This window comes from Pogonomyrmex barbatus, unplaced genomic scaffold (assembly GCF_055798465.1).
Source record: "Pogonomyrmex barbatus isolate J1 unplaced genomic scaffold, ASM5579846v1 scaffold13, whole genome shotgun sequence".
NCBI classification, from domain to species: Eukaryota; Metazoa; Arthropoda; class Insecta; order Hymenoptera; family Formicidae; genus Pogonomyrmex; species Pogonomyrmex barbatus.
The window spans coordinates 1,755,062-1,769,934 of NW_028297109.1; the positions used below are offsets into that span (position 1 = coordinate 1,755,062).

General features: G+C 32.6%; 1 protein-coding gene and 1 long non-coding RNA gene across 2 annotated transcripts in view; one reads left to right on the forward strand and one right to left on the reverse strand.

Annotated features, from left to right (window-relative positions):
- Nucleotides 1-14,873, forward strand: part of LOC105423206 (semaphorin-1A) — a 217,341-nt gene that overhangs the window by 70,938 nt on the left and 131,530 nt on the right. The gene's annotated exons all lie outside the window — the stretch shown is intronic.
- Nucleotides 994-5,717, reverse strand: LOC148937546 (uncharacterized). Its single transcript, XR_016138264.1, has 3 exons — nucleotides 4,260-5,717; nucleotides 1,449-3,291; nucleotides 994-1,384 (listed from the first exon to the last, which is right to left on the reverse strand). It is a non-coding gene; the product is annotated as an uncharacterized LOC148937546 (long non-coding RNA).

The window sequence follows — 14,873 nt, forward strand, 5'->3', positions numbered from 1 at the left end:
GAGCGGGTAGCGGAGAAGGCGTAATGAACAGATTCCGACTTCGTGACTTTAGTATTTGATCCACCGTTCATTGAACCTGAAGCAGCGCTGGATTGCTGCAGGTAAATGCGAATCCTATTCTCGTATGCAGCCTCGAAGTAGACTTTGGTAATTATACCAAAGCTAAGCTCCACGAGCAAACGCAAGAAGATCGATTTTAACATGACACAGTAAAATCAATCTTGTATCTTTCGCAGATGCTTAATGGAATCGATAAATGGATTCTTGTTAATTTATTAAGTTCGTTCTATTTTTTTATACAAAAGTTTTTTCTTTTTGGTAAATAATAGGCGACTTTCTAGTAATAATTTTCCTCTAAATTTTGGCGAGCCGAATAATAATTAAAATAATAATTATATACTGTCATTAATATTAATTTTTACAAAGAGATATAAGAACGTAATTGGGTAATATATTTAAATTTTTTTGATGATTATAATTTTTAATGAATCGAGATTCACTGTTGACAATAAATATCTTCTTTATTATACGTACGTAACGGATCGCTATCTAACTTTTATTAATATGATTTCTTCGATAGTGACTATGAATATTATTATGATTTATAGCGTTGTTAGTCATCTCTTTTATTCTTTGGGTTTAACAGCAGGGTTTCCAATGAAAAACGTATAGGAAAAGCGTTCATAAAAAAGCATATATCTCTTTATTCCCGCATTTTTGAAATAAAATTTATTAACGATCTTCATAATCTTTACATGGATATCTATCTATAATTTTCTGCTTTCTATATTATCCGTATACAGCCTATCAATTATTATTTTAAAGACAATAAGTTAAATTGAAATTGAAATAAAATGAGGTTATACAAAACATATTTTTTATGATTACTTAAAATAAATAAGATATATATGTATAATAATATGTAAAATATCTAACATGCAAAAATATGTTTAAGTTAAAAATTCAATATGATTGAAAGATAGATGTCGATTTAATTTTAAATGAGCCTGTCATTTATTTATGTGATAAAAAGACATTTGCACGACACAATTTTCTCAATGCATTTTTATAAACCGATAAAAATGAAAGTATTTAGAAATCCCATTGGACAACTTTTCATATCTCTTCTTTTGAAATGACAGTTGAAGGTGATAACTTTAGCAAGCCAACTGTATTTACTTCGTTCTTTCCATCCATTTCGTAGTTCCGAAAACAATGTGTTATCGATGAAATTCTTCTTCCGGACGTCGTCCATCTTATCGCGACGACGACGTCTGGTGTGCTGGTGTGATTTCCGACCTCGATTCATCCTCGCGATGGCATCGTGTCGCCTCGCGTCTTCATAAGTTGCGGCAGGAACCGGTCGTCAGCGAATCTCCCCAAACTGCGTTATTGATCCACAGTTTCGGTACCTTTGGTAGCGGATAAAGTGAGCTAACTGAACTTACCCGTGTTTCCATATATTCTGGCCCGCCTCCGATCCGCCATCTTCTCTCCTTACTCTCTGCTCGTTCTCTCTCTGTCGGGATTATTAAATGGGGCTTTGGCAAGATCGGCCGAGTCGAACCGCCAATTTCGACCGGAACCACTTGCACCAAACCCCTTTCCTGCTGAGTGGTTTTTATTGGACTTTGTTGGATCAGCGATCCAACTTCGCGAAGAGAGAGAGAGGTATGCGCAATTCATCTGTATGACATGTACACACGCATACGCACGCGCAAATGTGTGTGTGCACTGGACGCTTGCCATGTGAAACAGTAATATGAACGTAATTTTCTCTTTGCAATTTGCGATTTTACATTTTTATTTCAACATAAAATTCAAACGTTTTAATTTTTGTTTTACACACGTACGCATTAGCACATATATGCATCAACTTATTTCGTCTAATAAATATTAATGTAAAATCAACTTTACAATATACACATATACGTAGAACGTTTATTGATTTGTTAAGAATAAAAGCTTTAAGAAATTTAAGACTGGCGTATTTCTTGTATGAAAGAAGATCGATCGTCTATTGGTCTTTTTAACGAAGATTATTGAAATATAGTATAAACAACAAAATTTTCTTTTCTTAAAATTAATTTCTAAAACCTTTCTTTAGTTTAGTAATCAAATATCAACACATGAGGTTGACAAAATATATTTAATGCGAAAATTTAAAAAAATTGCAATCTTCCACAAAATTTTTAATTACAACTTTTACTAGGAAAGGAAAAACATTTTAAACTCGTGGAAATATCTGTTATTAACAATGATGAAAATGGAATAGCCTATATGGTTTTACATATTTACAAAGTATATAAAAAGCATTGATGTAGTATTCCAATTCCTACAGAAATAAAACCAACAAATGACAGCTTCTAAATTTTCCCAATAGTGAGGAATAATTGAAATTGCTGCGCACTATCCAAATGTTCAATTTTGATATTTACAGTTTGAGAGCTGTGAAGTTATGTATAAATTTCAGAAAATATCATACGTGAGATTCAAAAAGATATGTATTTATTGTACATATGTATGCATCTAACGTACACTGCATTTGTATTTTCAACTTTTGTACTTTTATTTTTCGTTGCGCTATATCTAAGATAGATATGCACGGGCTGTTTCTATGTCAAAAAGCGCTGTTCTACAAACAAGCAGACAATTTCTAGACCAAGCCCAACCTTTGTTCTGAAAATGAAGCAGAAACGGCGTAGAATTGCGTATACTGTCGCGCGAAATAATGAAACATACTTCACTGCGCGATCAAAAGACTAGGTGATTTAGCGATTTAATTGCCGTGCACGCATTTAGATGATTGCCCGGGGAATCTTTGCTGAAAATTGAACTGCTCTCTGAAATGCTCACTATCGTATTTGCCAAGAAATGTAAAATCCGCATCTTTGCTAGACTACGTTTAACGTATCTCACGTCAGAGATCGTAAGATGCGAGTCAGGTGACTCTCCATTAAATTGTTTCATTTTGCCCCTATCTTTGGAACATCTTCGTCCTTCCTCTTTCCACTTGTTTTTTTCGCCTCTTTTGCTCTTTTTCTTCCCTCCTCTGGTAGCATCGTTCCGCTCATTCGTTTCGCTCTGCCAAACGAACTCTGCCAGTGCCATTCCCGTTTTTTACGAGCAAAGTCGAGCGTACAAGGATACCTGTCCACCCTCACGCTCTTTCGTTTTCTTATATGAGAGATTAAATTAGATCTATTTCACGGCGTAGCTCGAAAGAGCATAAATTTTTCGCCGTAATATTTTCGATCTAACCATTTTTCATGCATGTGTACCATTTCATACCTGAAAGTCAAGGACATTTGAAAAACTAACGCAATGAAAAAAAATAGTACATTCCGAGCTTGGTGCAACGTAAATTATTAATACTTTGGTTATATTGTGAATTATATAAATATGATGCAGTTCATTTTCTTTATTTTCGGACTATTTTTGTACCGCTGTGAAATGCAAAGAAAGTATACAGCCAAGTTATTTGTGGGGTCGATGGAGGTCGAGATATAAGATAGTAGGTTATTAAATTATTCCGCTATAATAAATTGAGAAGCCGTGGAATCGTGTATTCCACGAGTTCTATATCCGAATACGTTTTTGTACATCCATTTAGCTCAATCAAAAATTCAGATAAAATTAAATTTATTGTTAGTGACGTAAACAAACTTGATGATATTATTGATCGATAATATTAAAAATAGATGTCTTCATTTTTATAATTGTTAAATTTTTAATAATGATAATATTCTCATGCATGTGTTACCTAAAACTATAATAAATAATAATATCAAAATAATTGTATAAAAATAATTAAAAGTATAATGAATATATATATATAAAATATTATATAATTTTAAATGTAATTATAATATATGAAATTAAATATTAAAATCTTTTTCTTTAATTTTGTTAAGACCATATTATTATTAATGTATAATGGAATAATTTAATTGTGTTGCTCGAACACACGTTAGTATTACAATTTACAGATTGTTTGAATCAATTTTTGTTACGCAAAGATTTTTGATATACTATCTGTATAATTTTTTAAAATTTGATTGGGCTAGTTCACGTTCTTTTCAAATTAAATGAAAGATGAAATACGGATATTTATTTGCAGCTGGAATTTAACTTGTGAAAATTATTTTCTCTGAAGAAAAATTTACTTCAGCTTGATCAAAGAAACCGCGAGTGAAAAAGAGTTGCGGGAAACTTGCGGCACCCTATGTACATTCGAGAGAAATTTAATTATGCGCCACCTTTGTAGAGAATTCATGAGTCTGGTACCGGACATCAATTTCGAAACAAAAAGTGATTTTGCAAATTGTCGAACTTCTGAACCAAAACTATCCGAGACGGCACTTCCCGCGTCGCGATGCAATAAACCCGAAGAGTTCCACGGCTTCAGTTAACTCGGTCAGTAATGGCAGTCAACGCTCTGCTGAGGTCTGTAAAGGAACTTTCTGAATAGACAATACGGATAATCCGTGATCGACTCGATTGTACTCGGCTTGCCGTTATACGTTAATACGAACAATTTCGAGAAAGAACGTCAGGCTAAGTCGAGATTTAGCCTGCCGTATCTCATCTGGGGCGTGACTTATCGAGCCGAGTCGTATCTCCACAAGTGTCTCCACAAGTCGCGGGTAGACACTGGGATACACCACGCTGGTGGCACCACCTCGTTTACAATTCATGAAACTTTCATTATGTCATCAATAATTATTATTGCTGTCGTCTGGCGTCATGCATCACTTTCAGAGATCTTCTTGCTACTTTTCTGAGCGAAGTTTCAACGAAGTGCAAAAGTGTCGGCGCGCCTGAAACAACTTGTTACTTACGTAGCTGGCACTTGTGGCGGAGACAAAGTATCGGAATTTGCAACGCGATTGCACCGTAGCCATTTATATAAGGCGGGATGTCATCCAGCGAATCCAGACGGTTGCGCATTATCACGACGTTTCTCTCGACTGTGTTTCTTTAATTCTCGGCTCTCCATTTGCAGTTTTTTATTTTTATGTTTCACTTTTTGAAAATTACTACGAGTTATTGACGCTATTGATATTAATTTGAATTTATATTCAAATGTGAATTTAACAAAGTTTCTTTATTATTGAAGAAATTTAACATTTACAATTTCTATGTAATGTGAATTTGAACATGATAATAGATATCCGGTGACGCTGATGATAAGCACTGGAACTATTGTAACTAACGATAAATTGCGTGCGCATTTACTGTTAAGCGCGGATTACTGTATAAGCGGATACTAAGTTTCTTAGAATACATATGATCCATTTCAGGATTTAGAACAGAACTGTACAGAACTGTTTGCGTATATTATAAAATGGAATATATATATATATATATATATATATATATATATATATATATATTTTGTTTTAACGTACAATAAAATTTATTACATATCACACATTTCACATTTTTGTGTCCGGCTAATATGAAAGCTAATTATTATACATTTTACAATATTCTTACAACTTTCTTTACGTCTTGATAGATATTTGCTTATCTCTTTTTGTTGTTTTTATTATTATTTCGAAACATTTTCAAACTTTCGATCGATTTAACTCATACAAAAATATTCTCCTATTGTATATATTTTTTTCTTGTGGATTTGTTATTTTTCAGTGCGATAACACCGTTAGTTAAGTTAAACTGTACACTAGTATCACCACCGACGCAATAAACCGACCGAGGCGTATTCAGCCGCTAGACACAAATATACACCGGGTGATCCTGCGGATTTTCGCCTTTTGCACCATAAAGCCGTTTAAATTTATAGGCATTACCGCGTTTTAGCTCGCACTGTATAACTGTATATGAGCGGCAAGGGGTTAAGGCGTTACAATGGGGGCTGCTATTAAACTCCCGGTCACGGTTTCGACCGAAATGTCGGGAGGCTGATGTTAAACGCGGTCAGAATAAAATTCCTCGGTTGCCACCGCGAACCGTCCGTTTCCTATCCATTTCCTTCGCCTCTTTTTCCGCGCTTTTCCTCCGCGGCTTCGGAAAGACCGCTGTTGGTTCCCTCCGACTAATCGGCCTCAGCAACAGAAAAATTTGTAGCCACATCGATCTCTGCAATCGTTTAGTTACTTTTCCAAAACCTGAGTGTACAAAAACAAATTACATCACCCACGCGATATCGTCCTTTTAATTTTAGCACACCTATATAAATATAATTTGTTTCCTATTTATATTATGTACGATAATTAATTTTGTTCCTTGACAAATATGATTATATTAATGATTGACACAAAATGTAACGTTATTATTATGAAATTATGAGAAATTATTAGAAACTATTATCGGTCGGTTATGAACAAATTACTTTAACATTCAAAAATAATTATCGTAATATCAGTTTTAAATTAAGAATTTTTTTTTAAATAAATTTAAATAGATTTTTAATTGTGTGTTTAATTATAGTTATATTATAGTTATTATTATATTTTTATATATCATAATAGCATTAGAATAATCATCTTATGATTACGAATGTTATTTTCATGCACATAAATAAATCTGTACAGGTAAAATTGAATATTTACTGTAATGATATGAAATGAATATTTTGATTTTAAGCTTCTTAAAGAATTTTACTAATCTTTAGAATACAAAGTGTTAAAAAATATATATAAATAAATTTGATATTAAATGTGATTATATTTGTTACAAAGTAAAACTATTTTCTTCTTAATTACTAAAAGTTGCTGACGCACTCATTATAAAAATATGGAGTAAAAATAATAGGAATTTTTATGAAAATGTAATACATCATGCATGAGAATATAATTTATATATAATAAGAAGAACGAGAGGCGAAATAAATTATTTGTCAGTTCCTTTTTCTTTTTTATATTTAAACGAGAAAACCTCATGATGATTTTTTTTTCCCAATAAATTAAGCGTAGAGGTGTTGACAGGCCTCTAAAACTCCAAAGTAATGAGAGGGAAAATAAAGAGGCTGCTCGTGTGGATTCTTGTCGAGGTTTCATACTGAATGGACGTTTCTTAACTAGGCCACGTGATTTTTCAGTTTCCATTGTTTTTCTCTCATCCCGTTCTCTTTTCTCATTGTTATCGAGCGCGGTTTGGAAGGAGCGGCGTTAATTCCTTGCAGCTGCTTGACGGCGGAAAAGTTAGTAGTTAGTTCAGTTTTGGTTTAGCAACTTACGCAAAAAAGTGCGCTCTTTCTCGGCACCTGCTGCTCAGAAATAAAAGAGCTAGCGAGAAAGGAAACCCGGCACGCCATTTGTTGTCGGTCGTAACTATCGAATTCAAATAACAGCAAAGAACCTTGTTTACCATGTTTTCTCATCTATTAACCTTCTGAGAGACACGTTCTTTTATTTTATAATTTTTTAATATATTTCTCAGATTGATTTTGTAACCATTTATTGCCAAGAAACATAATTTAATTAATGATAAAAAGAACAATGAAATTTGTTATTAAATATTAAGCACAAATTAATTTATTCGTACTTTAACGGCAAATATATTAATAATAACAAATTCTTGCAATTATTCCTTATTAAATATTGAGGAATTAATTTCAGAAATATAGTTGCTAAATTTATTGTCGAAATTCAAAGATTTTATAAAATTGTTTATTAAAATATAACAGATAAACTTTTTTGTATTTATTTCTCATAAGTTTAAATAATTTTTTATGTATATTATTTTATCTATGGACTTAAATGTTTTATATTGGACTTAAATCTCTTGTTAAATTTTTCTCTTTGATTTTTTTTCATAGAAAAATTAACAAAAATTATGTTGAAAATCAATGATTATTTTTACTATTGTAAGAGATGATTTTATTATTCAAAAATAATATTTGATATTTATTGTTTGCATTGAATCTTTAATAAAGTACTCTTACAATTAAACTATAAAGTAAAATACGATAAAAGGATTTGTTGCGAGGAAATGGCGATTACCTGGAGCATATTACGAGCTATAAATTAATTATAGCTTAGTATTCATAACTAAATTTCGTGTTTGTAACAAAATATTATTTGAAAGTTACTTTGAAAGAAGGAACAAAATTATTTTAGAGGTACTCTTCTGGTTTTCACTTTTGCTTTGTAATGTTATAATATCGATGTTACAGATTAATGTATGATATATTGTATATTTGTGTATTAATATTAAATGTTTGTAGGATATTAAGAAAGAAATTAAAGTTCAATCGATTCACGTTCTGTCTATTTATTTTGTAGAAAACTACAAATGACTTAACGGTCATGTAATTTATTTGTGACATTATCACTAATCGTCTCATGATTTTTTTATCGAATATACTATTTGATTGCAAATGTCGTTCTTGGCATATCGCCTGACTTATAAAGCGGCTGCTTTTGCGCGATGTTCGATATTTTATTGTTTTGCACAAAATCCTTTAAGGGAGACGATTGATGAAATTCAGTGTAGCGATCTGTCGTGCGTGGGGCGACGAAAAGGTGCTTTTTCTTAGCATCGCGATAGACGACGACAAGGGTGCCGCGGCGGGGACGGAAACGGGGGAAGGGGGGGGGGAGACGCCCAACGCGTTCTTCGTCGGCTTTATGTATACGAGTGGGCGGTTATACATTGCTCTCGAGGCACGCGAGGGCACGATAAGCATTTCGTTCGATAAAAAACAAACATTGTCGGGGTACCGCGCGCATAGGACCTACCTCCGTCAGCAAAACACATCCCTGCGAGATTCGTCGGTATTCGCGACTTGGACCGAACTCTCTCTGTGTACGGTTCTTGAATGAATTCAAATGCAAAGCGGAGCAACAATGCTGCAATAGAATCCGAACTTCTGTGACCGGGTCGCTGATTTTCCGTCCCTTTAAGTAAGATATTTGTATTATCCGTAGATATTGCGCCCGACGGATATATACGGCCGCGATGTCGCTGTCTCTTCGGATTTAACTTTTCACCGACTGACAAACTGAAACGAAACACGACGACTTGATATTTTACCGCTGCGACGCTGTGGGATGTGCCGCTGTCAGCTGGCGTTTATTACCGATGTGTAACGTGAAATGAAATGACGGGATCGTTTCTCTTTTACCTTAAGTGTACATGACATTTTATCTATACTTTGACGCTTCTGCGCCAAAAAAAAACGATAATAAAATAACGGACATGTAACGATAAATGTGACTAAGACGAGAATAGAAATGAATATCTCTGGTCTTCACTTACATTGAATATTATTATGATACCGTTTCTGTTATGATACTTTGTAAAGCTTAATTTCTTTATAAATTTTAAATTCTTGTTAAATATTTTTAATAAATATGACATAACGTGAATATTTTACAAGTTATAAATGAATATAGTACAATCAATTTTTAACAAGTTTTAAGAGTTAAAAGACATAAAATTTTATTTCCGTTTAAATTGATAATAGATTTATAATAGGATATTAATTTATCGTCTAATTATATTAATATTTGAAATTTGATATTAGAAAATTAATAGGAAAAATAATGCTGAATCAAATTTCCTTTAAGAGAAAATAGATTTGTTTTTATATTGGCCAACGAAACTGAGGATGAAAAGAAATACGAGAAACGAGCACAAGCTGCGCAGTTTTCATTTGATGTATATTTTATATAAATAAAAAAAATATTTATACGGTGTTATATATATATAATTTATTTGTACGTGTATATTTAGTGTATATGTTAGTTTTTCCGTGATAAAATTAATTTCTTGAAACAATTACGGTTGATTTTATAACAATCGGATGAATAAAATCAATAGCTATGGAAATATAAGCGGGAAAATCGTGTCGAAGCGACATTTTTCGCAGATTAGCGTGTCGAGTGCGGCGGATTTAAGTCTAACTTTTATTTTTTTACGTGGAGAGAAAAAGGGAGAAAGAGAGAACTGTCTGTACTAAGTTTTAAAATTCACGGAATAATCTGTCTCATTATGATTTGATCTGATTGAACCATGAATATATTAGATAAAATAGTGTTTCTTCTCAGAAAGCATTTGCGAAAGAAAATGTGCACTCTCGTCTGTATTCGAAAATCATGAGAGCCAGGCTTATCAGTTTTAAGCGGGCGATAATTGAATATCGGTTTTCGATATCTCATTATTTCACTACTTAAATAACCACCGTTATCTGAAAATTTGTTTCTTTTTGTCCTCGGATTTTTGGATTCCACGGATACTGGATGTGCGCTCGAATTCACCAAATGTGAATTATATCGTTAGCCGAATATTTGGATTTTATTAACAAATTCGCCAGCCCGACGCGCGTTCGCATGTTTAGGTAATAATAGCTCTGGTTAACAACCTTTGTAAGTGCTAGCTCGCCTACAGAAACCGCTCTAATCATATAATACACGCTTACCATGTGCATTACGTAGTGATATTCATTGTGATAAAAAGTAATGCGGCCTGTATATTTACAGTTTCTATTTAAACTCACGACACAGGCTAAGTGTACAGCCGAAGAAGTAGAGTTTGTTCTAGAAATTGTTACGATCCGTACAGTACGATACGACGTTAAATGATAAGGTGGACGGAAAAACCTGTGTGTATAGTCAATAGGATTAGCCGACAATAAACTATAGTAATTGTTGATGAATTTTTTAATGCTGAAAACTGCAGTCCCAGCACGGTCTACCTCCGGTAATCAAGTTAAAGTCGCCGTTATTGCTGGATTAGTAACTAGATCACTTTTTTGAATTTTCTGTTCTGTTCTATTTATTCACGTTTTTTTTTATCCCGTTTTCACATGCAGCAGCCACTTTCTTACGATTTCAATTGCCACAAATTGCCAGATTTGGATCTATCATTTAAGCTACTAAAACTTTGATGTATGAGATAACGGTACGTAATACGGTTACGTATGTAAAAAGTGCAATAACATTTACCAGAAATTATCAATTCATTTTGCTCAGAAATATCACATCTCTCGTGAAAATATAATGACACTTTCAATTTTCTACTTATAATATGATATCTCTACACTGAGATACGACTTGTAATTTTTACTTAAGGGTCTTATATTATTCTTACGATAAACGAGGAAATCTTAATCTCACAGGAAATAATATGAAACAATGACTAGGAGAAAACTCATCGATTTCAGTTACAGTGTCGGTATCGAAATGCATTAAGGAATCTGGTTAAAAATATAGGATATCCACAGAACATTGCGTGCTTGTGTGTAGTATATTTTCATACGTTCTTTAGTAGATCTGTGATCGATCTTCATTCAACGAAAATATAAAATAATCTTTATTAGTTTTTGTCACTTGATAATAATAATAAAGTATGCTAACTTTATACTTTGCATAAATAATGGAGAACTAGCTTATCATAGAGATAAAATTAAATTTAGCAAGTATCAGAGCAAAGAGAACAAAATCGATTAATAATAAATAGAATTTGTCACGTGTTGTTTCACGTGCATATTAGAGATATTCGCCAGCGCCGGAGCACATTCCGTATGCTTTTGGGAGCGAAGGATCAAGTACGTGGGGTTTCGCAAATACGGAGTGCATTACTAGTTATTATTGCGCGGATTCCTAAAATAAACGATCCCCCAACGGGGACTCGCGGAAAATATTCGGGCCGGAGAATAACGGAGACAGACGTCGTTATTCCGGCGCCATGACAGGAATGTCACGATTTCTCCCTCCGCACGTACATCGAGAGACGGACGGAGCGATTACGCGAATTTCGAATGCGAGCCAGAAACGCGTCCCAGAACAGACTCCAATCAGACTGACGCGAATCGCCGTGGCTCTTCTTTTCTTTCAATTTTAGCATACGCCCACCTCGCCGAGGCACGGAGAAAACCGGCGCGAGCTTGGTTTTCTCGCGTCTGGCTGTCTGCCAAGCTCTTCCTTCGTGTTTCCACCATGGAGACGTTTCATTCGACGTGCCCATTGTGTGGTGTGTGTGTGTGTGTGTGTGTGTGCGCGCGCGCGCGCGCATGTGTGTGTGTGCGTGCGCGTGTGTGCACGTGTATGCGTGGCCCGCCCGCCGCTGTGCTTTGCATCAATGTTACCGGTTCGCCGATGAATTCGTGGCCGCGTATTGGATATTGTTGCATTCAATCTAGAATACTGCCCCCTTTCTTATTCATCCACGTGGTATATATATATATATATATATATATATGTTTCTCTGAAGGTGGTAAAGTGGAGCCGTATTTAAATGAACATTAGGACGGCCGGACTTGCGCGGACAGGATGGTTCGTAATTAATGTACATGCCACGATGTCAGGAAAGTGCATCTGGGTAAATAATGGCGAATAATATCAGCATTACGCCTGTTCTCAGAAAAGATAGATGTTGGTAGTGATATATTAGACGCATTGTTAGAATCTGTCTAGGTGTACCATTCAATTTGACTTGAGAACATTAATTACAGGTATATAATATAATAGTTCGGAGCTGCGGCATTCTGTAAATAGATAAAACATATTGTATCGTATTTGTCTTTGATGTAAAATTTGTAAACCGCTTCATTTATATATTTCAATCTAATGTAAATAGATTGCTAACTTTTTAACAGATACAATTGTCGTCTTTGATTTTATTCAACGTATCTATGTAATCGCACGTGGTGCATACGTGTATTGCGATGCACACAAATACATCACAGATACCGCACTTGAGAGCGCCTGAAACAGCGCAAGTCGTAACGGCCAAGAACGGCTATTATTGCTGATGTAAGGCGAAGACAAATCGCCGATGTGAAAGCGAAATTACAGTTCCTGTTACAACTGCGATCAAAACCCTGATTTGTGCCCGCACAACTAGGCGCGTGTGAACATTGTATACACACTTTTCACGTGCTAGATGCTAAACTCAATCTGTAATTTCGAATGAGATTTACAGAATCATTGTGTTCGTAACCGCAAGTGTAATTAATTTTCAATTTATGCTTCAAAGTATAATTAATTATAAACTCGCTATTTTTGGCTCGCCGAAGTTTCTGCATCTACTATTTATTGACATTTATTAATCTTAGTTTATTATTTTGAATACTTATTGATTAATTAAAGTTGAAAAACAATGATTAATTTCAAAATACTAATTATAATTTTTAAACTATTTATTTACCTAATGAACATTTTGAAATGTTATATACCTTATTATATAAATGAAGAAGACTCATTCGTTTATTTGTTGTAAAGAAACATTATTTTTACAGCAGTTAATTTTTATGCTTTAATACTAAAACTTTGTATAAATTTGTGCATGCATTAGAAAATTTATAATCCTTTGCATATATCATCTATTTAGCGTACTAGAATTAATTTTGTTTGCTTCAACATTGATTATGCCAACCTTAAACTTCCACATTGTTTTTCATGACATGCCAGCATTACAAACGGATATTAATGTTTGATTAAGTACACGAAGATTATATTAAATAGATAAAAGTTATTTACTATAAAACATATATAGTCTAAAACATATATAGTCGAATTTCTATGTAGTTTAAATTCATGTCTCTCTCTCTCTCTCTATATATATATATATATATATAATTTATCACTTCTTGCCCTCTTATTATTTCACATTTACTACGTGACTGTGCAAGTGGAGAACAAAATAATCCAGAAAATTGTATTCGTGATATTACGTCATAAATATGATTGCGATTATTCCTCATATTCAAAATCAAATATTAATCAACTCATATATTATTAAGTCTGAATAAATAAACAACGATATGCTATTTTCAGTTAATCTTTTTAAAATAAGTACGAAATATTTGTAGAATTAAATAAAATTTGTATTAATGAAAAGTAAATAAATAAAATGAAAAAATAGGATTTGGACATTTATAGTATGTTTCTATTTTCTGCTATAATACAATTTATTTGAAACTTCCTATATATTATATCAAGTATATTTCGAAAATTTTTCTTTTGCTAAACTTAGATTTATTTATAAAATGTTTGAGTAATTAGAAATATTGAAAATATATATGATATATATATATATATATATATAAAATTGTTTAATCTAATTATAATTGTTTTATATATATAATTGTAAAAAATATATATAAATAATTGTTTTTTTTTATGCAATTTTATGTGTAATGTGAATGTCTCTCTTAGAAATTAAACATAATTTATCAAATATGAGATCAGCAAGAACTGTGTATTTTTAATGACTGTACTATTATATTATATTAAGATCTCAGAGAATGTAAAGCAATCGTAGTTTAATTAAAATTCTTTATATATGATTATATGGTCTAATGAATTAATATGTGTGGTGAATACTAAAAGCAGAATAACCCGGAATAACCTGTATCTACATCCGGATCTAACATAAATAAGGATAAATTGTTGACGTAAAGCGCCGAATATATATTCCCACCATAAATGGTAGAAAATTACTGTTATATAATTCCTACTTTTAATTATGACAAATCATAATTCTTAAACTGCAGGATTATCGGAAAGTGGATCGAAGTAGATGCAAGAAGATATAAAGAGAGACGGTTTATGAGATAGGATAATATATAGCATATAGTATAAAGTTCTTATAAACATATATATATATATATATATATATATATATGTTTATATTAATTTATATATATTATATATAAATTATTTTATATATATTTTATATATATTATATATAAATTTGTTACAATAATTAATTTAAGTATTTGCTTAAAATGTTAAAAAATAAACTATTACTTTGTATAATCTTGTATAATATGATATCCCATGTAGGTAGTACATTTGAAAAGTACACAATTTATTGTTAGTATACAACAAAGTTCTGTTTGAACTTTGTAATAGTATTCTTGTCAATTCAAAGCTATATAAGTTTAGCTATATAAGCTAATC